Source organism: Parambassis ranga, unplaced genomic scaffold (assembly GCF_900634625.1).
Source record: "Parambassis ranga unplaced genomic scaffold, fParRan2.1 scaffold_47_arrow_ctg1, whole genome shotgun sequence".
NCBI classification, from domain to species: Eukaryota; Metazoa; Chordata; class Actinopteri; family Ambassidae; genus Parambassis; species Parambassis ranga.
The window spans coordinates 110,742-120,703 of NW_021144805.1; the positions used below are offsets into that span (position 1 = coordinate 110,742).

The 9,962-nt window shown below is 47.6% G+C and overlaps 3 non-coding genes across 3 annotated transcripts; all 3 read left to right on the plus strand.

The window, feature by feature from the left end:
* Positions 1-6: 6 nt before the first annotated feature.
* Positions 7-79, plus strand: trnak-cuu (transfer RNA lysine (anticodon CUU)). The gene has a single exon. It is a non-coding gene; the product is annotated as a tRNA-Lys (tRNA).
* Positions 80-4,810: 4,731 nt separating this feature from the next.
* trnak-cuu (transfer RNA lysine (anticodon CUU)) lies at positions 4,811-4,883 on the plus strand. Its single transcript has one exon. It is a non-coding gene; the product is annotated as a tRNA-Lys (tRNA).
* A 4,732-nt stretch (positions 4,884-9,615) lies between these two features.
* Positions 9,616-9,688, plus strand: trnak-cuu (transfer RNA lysine (anticodon CUU)). Its single transcript has one exon. It is a non-coding gene; the product is annotated as a tRNA-Lys (tRNA).
* The last annotated feature ends 274 nt before the right edge of the window (positions 9,689-9,962 follow it).

Consider the following 9,962-nt stretch of genomic DNA (forward strand, 5'->3'; position numbering starts at 1 on the left):
GGCCTTGCCCGGCTAGCTCAGTCGGTAGAGCATGAGACTCTTCATCTCAGGGTCGTGGGTTCGAGCCCCACATTGGGCGCATGGCTTTTGTCGCAGTCATCTGCACATAAAAACACAGAGATAGAGATAACTGAGAGCTGAGAACAACTCCTCTTCCTCATTCTCAGCCTGTGTCTCGCTTAAGTCGTCACAGCCCAGTGTCCCTGTGACATCGCTTCCTGTTTAAAGATGTAACCTGTTAGTTAACTGATACCTGTCATCTTTCCTGCATCTAACCCTACCACAACCTTGCGCACCGCTACAACCTGTTCACCCACACTTAAGCACCCCTCCCCGGGCTAAACCAAGCAAACCGCACTGGGAAAATCCTCGTGCCCCTGGTACTGTAAATGCAGCGCCACGCCCCTGGTGCTGCTGAGAAGGGGGCCAGGAGTTTATGCTTTGTTCGTGTTTGTTTGTTTGTATTTCTGGGGCCCCTGGCAGTCTGCCGGAGGACCAGAAGGGAGGGACAGCTGGCAGCTCACCGGGGAGGCCGCACTTTACCTGGGCACACACCTTGCACACACACAGACAAATCTTGTCAAGGCCGCAGTGCCTGTCTTTACCATTCCCTGTCCGTGCTTACCTGTAGGGTCTTAACCGAGACCTGTGTGCACGTGTGAATGTATGCATGGTTGTGTGCGTGCATGTGAGTCACAATATCTTATTTCCTTTTCTCAGTCAGGTTCCTTCATGACATGTATAAGATGATCTTGATGACATTATTTAATTTGATGTCAGAGTCGTGACCTCAAACAGTGTCCTTACTGTGGTGTGATGTCGTCATGATATGCATGCATACATCTGTGCAATGCACAGATCTGTATCGTGCATAGATCTGTGTCATGCGTGAATCACTGTCACAGTCAGAGTTAATATAAATAAGCAGAGAGCTGCTGCAGTGGGCAGAAATTCCCACAGGTGGTCAGGCCATGTTTCCAGTCCTGCAAGTCCGGGTCAAACAGGTGAAGACACACAGCACTGCCTGACCTAACTCGGTGCTGAACATACCTGTACACACGTATGTACACACACACACACGCACACACACACACACACAGACAAGTCATGTTAAGGCCGCAGAGCCTGTCTTTACCATTCACTGGGGTCACGCAAGGTCAGGGGAGACAATCAGACACAGGTGAAGCACGTTAGGGCAGGGCATCTGCAATGCACAGATCTGTATCGTGCATAGATCTGTGTCATGCGTGAATCACTGTCACAGTCAGAGTTAATATAAATAAGCAGAGAGCTGCTGCAGTGGGCAGAAACACAGGTGGTCAGGCCATGTTTCCAGTCCTGCAAGTCCGGGTCAAACAGGTGAAGACACACAGCACTGCCTGACCTAACTCGGTGCTGAACATACCTGTACACACGTATGTACACACACACACACGCACACGCACACACACACACACACAGACAAGTCATGTTAAGGCCGCAGAGCCTGTCTTTACCATTCACTGGGGTCACGCAAGGTCAGGGGAGACAATCAGACACAGGTGAAGCACGTTAGGGCAGGGCAGGTAATCAGCGGGAGACGCGCACACAAAGGTGGCAGAACAGAGAGGAAGCAGTTGGTCTGCTAGTTGTAGAGCACGTTCCTAATCATGTACAGCATAGAACAGACAGTGAAGGGATGGCTTGTAGTCTCAAATGGTGGTATAGTGGTGAGCATAGCTGCCTTCCAAGCAGTTGACCCGGGTTCGATTCCCGGCCATCGCAGAGTTTGTCTTTCTTAGCATCGGAGCCACGTGTGGTTTTTCTTATCACCATTTCTTCACAGGAATTTAAATCAGGACAACCAACAACAGCTGTGCAGTTGACAAGAGCACAGTTTGGCCAAAGTATCTTCTCGTGACTTGACCTAAAGGTTATTTGATCTGTGCTTTCAAGAACCTCCTGCAAATGAACGAAAGGTTGGTGGTTCGAGCCCACCCAGGGACGCTCAAAGATGCGCGGACCTTTTTTAATGATGACACATTCATAAAGCATGAGGCCACACCCGCTGGTGACCTGTCCAGGGTGTACCCTGCCTCTCAGCGGTAGATAGCTGGGATAGGCTCCGGCCCCCATGGCCGGAGTGTAGAGGTTGTCACATTCCCCTCACATGCAACATTAGAAACAGCTGTAACTGATCAGTGTGGTTGCTGCAAGGGCAGCGCTGCAAGGGCAGCACTGCAGGACAGAGCAGGTTCAGATAATGGATGGATGGATGGATTCAACAACAAAGGAAAAAATAATCTTTCACAAAAAGAACTTACAACAACAGAAGAGCTACATAGTTAGATGGTATAAATAAAAAAATGGGATGAATGCACTTTATAATAGCTACATCTTTTTAAGTCCTAATTAACCATGAATAAGTACTTAATCCATCATAAGAAAAGCATTTATTAAACATAACTCATACATTAAAATAATTAATTAATGATGTACTCCCGGTGGTTACTCATTGTTTGTTCATACTTGTGGCTTTCATCTCAAAATACTGACTTTGACTTTGAAATTCTGTTTTCATCTAGGAATACTGACTTTGACCTCAGAATTCCGAATTTCATCATATTCTGACTTTGATCACAGTAGTCTATATTCCGTAGGTTACCCTGGCAACCTTGTGTCAATTTAGGTTACCATAGCAACCTTGTGTATCTATAGGTTACAATGGTAACCGTGTCACAGGAGAGTGGTAGCAGTGGCATATTATTTTGTAAACGCCAAGAAAAAAAACGGATTTCACCAAAACATCCGATTTGGGCATTAAGACCTGCAGTCTGAACATATTTTCTAAAGCAATTAGGATGTGCGTTTCTGTAGTGTAGGGGTTATCACGGTCGCGCTCTGAATGGTCATGTGACCGTCACCTCCGAGGTTTCTGCACTTGGCCTTGCGCATGGCTTTTGTCGCAGTCATCTGCACATAAAAACACAGAGATAGAGATAACTGAGAGCTGAGAACAACTCCTCTTCCTCATTCTCAGCCTGTGTCTCGCTTAAGTCGTCACAGCCCAGTGTCCCTGTGACATCGCTTCCTGTTTAAAGATGTAACCTGTTAGTTAACTGATACCTGTCATCTTTCCTGCATCTAACCCTACCACAACCTTGCGCACCGCTACAACCTGTTCACCCACACTTAAGCACCCCTCCCCGGGCTAAACCAAGCAAACCGCACTGGGAAAATCCTCGTGCCCCTGGTACTGTAAATGCAGCGCCACGCCCCTGGTGCTGCTGAGAAGGGGGCCAGGAGTTTATGCTTTGTTCGTGTTTGTTTGTTTGTATTTCTGGGGCCCCTGGCAGTCTGCCGGAGGACCAGAAGGGAGGGACAGCTGGCAGCTCACCGGGGAGGCCGCACTTTACCTGGGCACACACCTTGCACACACACAGACAAATCTTGTCAAGGCCGCAGTGCCTGTCTTTACCATTCCCTGTCCGTGCTTACCTGTAGGGTCTTAACCGAGACCTGTGTGCACGTGTGAATGTATGCATGGTTGTGTGCGTGCATGTGAGTCACAATATCTTATTTCCTTTTCTCAGTCAGGTTCCTTCATGACATGTATAAGATGATCTTGATGACATTATTTAATGTGATGTCAGAGTCGTGACCTCAAACAGTGTCCTTACTGTGGTGTGATGTCGTCATGATATGCATGCATACATCTGTGCAATGCCCAGATCTGTATCGTGCATAGATCTGTGTCATGCGTGAATCACTGTCACAGTCAGAGTTAATATAAATAAGCAGAGAGCTGCTGCAGTGGGCAGAAATTCCCACAGGTGGTCAGGCCATGTTTCCAGTCCTGCAAGTCCGGGTCAAACAGGTGAAGACACACAGCACTGCCTGACCTAACTCGGTGCTGAACATACCTGTACACACGTATGTACACACACACACACGCACACACACACACACACAGACAAGTCATGTTAAGGCCGCAGAGCCTGTCTTTACCATTCACTGGGGTCACGCAAGGTCAGGGGAGACAATCAGACACAGGTGAAGCACGTTAGGGCAGGGCATCTGCAATGCACAGATCTGTATCGTGCATAGATCTGTGTCATGCGTGAATCACTGTCACAGTCAGAGTTAATATAAATAAGCAGAGAGCTGCTGCAGTGGGCAGAAACACAGGTGGTCAGGCCATGTTTCCAGTCCTGCAAGTCCGGGTCAAACAGGTGAAGACACACAGCACTGCCTGACCTAACTCGGTGCTGAACATACCTGTACACACGTATGTACACACACACACACGCACACGCACACACACACACACACAGACAAGTCATGTTAAGGCCGCAGAGCCTGTCTTTAATTAATGATGTACTCCCGGTGGTTACTCATTGTTTGTTCATACTTGTGGCTTTCATCTCAAAATACTGACTTTGACTTTGAAATTCTGTTTTCATCTAGGAATACTGACTTTGACCTCAGAATTCCGAATTTCATCATATTCTGACTTTGATCACAGTAGTCTATATTCCGTAGGTTACCCTGGCAACCTTGTGTCAATTTAGGTTACCATAGCAACCTTGTGTATCTATAGGTTACAATGGTAACCGTGTCACAGGAGAGTGGTAGCAGTGGCATATTATTTTGTAAACGCCAAGAAAAAAAACGGATTTCACCAAAACATCCGATTTGGGCATTAAGACCTGCAGTCTGAACATATTTTCTAAAGCAATTAGGATGTGCGTTTCTGTAGTGTAGGGGTTATCACGGTCGCGCTCTGAATGGTCATGTGACCGTCACCTCCGAGGTTTCTGCACTTGTCCTTGCCCGGCTAGCTCAGTCGGTAGAGCATGAGACTCTTAATCTCAGGGTCGTGGGTTCGAGCCCCACGTTGGGCGCATGGCTTTTGTCGCAGTCATCTGCACATAAAAACACAGAGATAGAGATAACTGAGAGCTGAGAACAACTCCTCTTCCTCATTCTCAGCCTGTGTCTCGCTTAAGTCGTCACAGCCCAGTGTCCCTGTGACATCGCTTCCTGTTTAAAGATGTAACCTGTTAGTTAACTGATACCTGTCATCTTTCCTGCATCTAACCCTACCACAACCTTGCGCACCGCTACAACCTGTTCACCCACACTTAAGCACCCCTCCCCGGGCTAAACCAAGCAAACCGCACTGGGAAAATCCTCGTGCCCCTGGTACTGTAAATGCAGCGCCACGCCCCTGGTGCTGCTGAGAAGGGGGCCAGGAGTTTATGCTTTGTTCGTGTTTGTTTGTTTGTATTTCTGGGGCCCCTGGCAGTCTGCCGGAGGACCAGAAGGGAGGGACAGCTGGCAGCTCACCGGGGAGGCCGCACTTTACCTGGGCACACACCTTGCACACACACAGACAAATCTTGTCAAGGCCGCAGTGCCTGTCTTTACCATTCCCTGTCCGTGCTTACCTGTAGGGTCTTAACCGAGACCTGTGTGCACGTGTGAATGTATGCATGGTTGTGTGCGTGCATGTGAGTCACAATATCTTATTTCCTTTTCTCAGTCAGGTTCCTTCATGACATGTATAAGATGATCTTGATGACATTATTTAATTTGATGTCAGAGTCGTGACCTCAAACAGTGTCCTTACTGTGGTGTGATGTCGTCATGATATGCATGCATACATCTGTGCAATGCACAGATCTGTATCGTGCATAGATCTGTGTCATGCGTGAATCACTGTCACAGTCAGAGTTAATATAAATAAGCAGAGAGCTGCTGCAGTGGGCAGAAATTCCCACAGGTGGTCAGGCCATGTTTCCAGTCCTGCAAGTCCGGGTCAAACAGGTGAAGACACACAGCACTGCCTGACCTAACTCGGTGCTGAACATACCTGTACACACGTATGTACACACACACACACGCACACACACACACACACAGACAAGTCATGTTAAGGCCGCAGAGCCTGTCTTTACCATTCACTGGGGTCACGCAAGGTCAGGGGAGACAATCAGACACAGGTGAAGCACGTTAGGGCAGGGCATCTGCAATGCACAGATCTGTATCGTGCATAGATCTGTGTCATGCGTGAATCACTGTCACAGTCAGAGTTAATATAAATAAGCAGAGAGCTGCTGCAGTGGGCAGAAACACAGGTGGTCAGGCCATGTTTCCAGTCCTGCAAGTCCGGGTCAAACAGGTGAAGACACACAGCACTGCCTGACCTAACTCGGTGCTGAACATACCTGTACACACGTATGTACACACACACACACGCACACGCACACACACACACACACAGACAAGTCATGTTAAGGCCGCAGAGCCTGTCTTTACCATTCACTGGGGTCACGCAAGGTCAGGGGAGACAATCAGACACAGGTGAAGCACGTTAGGGCAGGGCAGGTAATCAGCGGGAGACGCGCACACAAAGGTGGCAGAACAGAGAGGAAGCAGTTGGTCTGCTAGTTGTAGAGCACGTTCCTAATCATGTACAGCATAGAACAGACAGTGAAGGGATGGCTTGTAGTCTCAAATGGTGGTATAGTGGTGAGCATAGCTGCCTTCCAAGCAGTTGACCCGGGTTCGATTCCCGGCCATCGCAGAGTTTGTCTTTCTTAGCATCGGAGCCACGTGTGGTTTTTCTTATCACCATTTCTTCACAGGAATTTAAATCAGGACAACCAACAACAGCTGTGCAGTTGACAAGAGCACAGTTTGGCCAAAGTATCTTCTCGTGACTTGACCTAAAGGTTATTTGATCTGTGCTTTCAAGAACCTCCTGCAAATGAACGAAAGGTTGGTGGTTCGAGCCCACCCAGGGACGCTCAAAGATGCGCGGACCTTTTTTAATGATGACACATTCATAAAGCATGAGGCCACACCCGCTGGTGACCTGTCCAGGGTGTACCCTGCCTCTCAGCGGTAGATAGCTGGGATAGGCTCCGGCCCCCATGGCCGGAGTGTAGAGGTTGTCACATTCCCCTCACATGCAACATTAGAAACAGCTGTAACTGATCAGTGTGGTTGCTGCAAGGGCAGCGCTGCAAGGGCAGCACTGCAGGACAGAGCAGGTTCAGATAATGGATGGATGGATGGATTCAACAACAAAGGAAAAAATAATCTTTCACAAAAAGAACTTACAACAACAGAAGAGCTACATAGTTAGATGGTATAAATAAAAAAATGGGATGAATGCACTTTATAATAGCTACATCTTTTTAAGTCCTAATTAACCATGAATAAGTACTTAATCCATCATAAGAAAAGCATTTATTAAACATAACTCATACATTAAAATAATTAATTAATGATGTACTCCCGGTGGTTACTCATTGTTTGTTCATACTTGTGGCTTTCATCTCAAAATACTGACTTTGACTTTGAAATTCTGTTTTCATCTAGGAATACTGACTTTGACCTCAGAATTCCGAATTTCATCATATTCTGACTTTGATCACAGTAGTCTATATTCCGTAGGTTACCCTGGCAACCTTGTGTCAATTTAGGTTACCATAGCAACCTTGTGTATCTATAGGTTACAATGGTAACCGTGTCACAGGAGAGTGGTAGCAGTGGCATATTATTTTGTAAACGCCAAGAAAAAAAACGGATTTCACCAAAACATCCGATTTGGGCATTAAGACCTGCAGTCTGAACATATTTTCTAAAGCAATTAGGATGTGCGTTTCTGTAGTGTAGGGGTTATCACGGTCGCGCTCTGAATGGTCATGTGACCGTCACCTCCGAGGTTTCTGCACTTGGCCTTGCGCATGGCTTTTGTCGCAGTCATCTGCACATAAAAACACAGAGATAGAGATAACTGAGAGCTGAGAACAACTCCTCTTCCTCATTCTCAGCCTGTGTCTCGCTTAAGTCGTCACAGCCCAGTGTCCCTGTGACATCGCTTCCTGTTTAAAGATGTAACCTGTTAGTTAACTGATACCTGTCATCTTTCCTGCATCTAACCCTACCACAACCTTGCGCACCGCTACAACCTGTTCACCCACACTTAAGCACCCCTCCCCGGGCTAAACCAAGCAAACCGCACTGGGAAAATCCTCGTGCCCCTGGTACTGTAAATGCAGCGCCACGCCCCTGGTGCTGCTGAGAAGGGGGCCAGGAGTTTATGCTTTGTTCGTGTTTGTTTGTTTGTATTTCTGGGGCCCCTGGCAGTCTGCCGGAGGACCAGAAGGGAGGGACAGCTGGCAGCTCACCGGGGAGGCCGCACTTTACCTGGGCACACACCTTGCACACACACAGACAAATCTTGTCAAGGCCGCAGTGCCTGTCTTTACCATTCCCTGTCCGTGCTTACCTGTAGGGTCTTAACCGAGACCTGTGTGCACGTGTGAATGTATGCATGGTTGTGTGCGTGCATGTGAGTCACAATATCTTATTTCCTTTTCTCAGTCAGGTTCCTTCATGACATGTATAAGATGATCTTGATGACATTATTTAATGTGATGTCAGAGTCGTGACCTCAAACAGTGTCCTTACTGTGGTGTGATGTCGTCATGATATGCATGCATACATCTGTGCAATGCCCAGATCTGTATCGTGCATAGATCTGTGTCATGCGTGAATCACTGTCACAGTCAGAGTTAATATAAATAAGCAGAGAGCTGCTGCAGTGGGCAGAAATTCCCACAGGTGGTCAGGCCATGTTTCCAGTCCTGCAAGTCCGGGTCAAACAGGTGAAGACACACAGCACTGCCTGACCTAACTCGGTGCTGAACATACCTGTACACACGTATGTACACACACACACACGCACACACACACACACACAGACAAGTCATGTTAAGGCCGCAGAGCCTGTCTTTACCATTCACTGGGGTCACGCAAGGTCAGGGGAGACAATCAGACACAGGTGAAGCACGTTAGGGCAGGGCATCTGCAATGCACAGATCTGTATCGTGCATAGATCTGTGTCATGCGTGAATCACTGTCACAGTCAGAGTTAATATAAATAAGCAGAGAGCTGCTGCAGTGGGCAGAAACACAGGTGGTCAGGCCATGTTTCCAGTCCTGCAAGTCCGGGTCAAACAGGTGAAGACACACAGCACTGCCTGACCTAACTCGGTGCTGAACATACCTGTACACACGTATGTACACACACACACACGCACACGCACACACACACACACACAGACAAGTCATGTTAAGGCCGCAGAGCCTGTCTTTAATTAATGATGTACTCCCGGTGGTTACTCATTGTTTGTTCATACTTGTGGCTTTCATCTCAAAATACTGACTTTGACTTTGAAATTCTGTTTTCATCTAGGAATACTGACTTTGACCTCAGAATTCCGAATTTCATCATATTCTGACTTTGATCACAGTAGTCTATATTCCGTAGGTTACCCTGGCAACCTTGTGTCAATTTAGGTTACCATAGCAACCTTGTGTATCTATAGGTTACAATGGTAACCGTGTCACAGGAGAGTGGTAGCAGTGGCATATTATTTTGTAAACGCCAAGAAAAAAAAACGGATTTCACCAAAACATCCGATTTGGGCATTAAGACCTGCAGTCTGAACATATTTTCTAAAGCAATTAGGATGTGCGTTTCTGTAGTGTAGGGGTTATCACGGTCGCGCTCTGAATGGTCATGTGACCGTCACCTCCGAGGTTTCTGCACTTGTCCTTGCCCGGCTAGCTCAGTCGGTAGAGCATGAGACTCTTAATCTCAGGGTCGTGGGTTCGAGCCCCACGTTGGGCGCATGGCTTTTGTCGCAGTCATCTGCACATAAAAACACAGAGATAGAGATAACTGAGAGCTGAGAACAACTCCTCTTCCTCATTCTCAGCCTGTGTCTCGCTTAAGTCGTCACAGCCCAGTGTCCCTGTGACATCGCTTCCTGTTTAAAGATGTAACCTGTTAGTTAACTGATACCTGTCATCTTTCCTGCATCTAACCCTACCACAACCTTGCGCACCGCTACAACCTGTTCACCCACACTTAAGCACCCCTCCCCGGGCTAAACCAAGCAAAC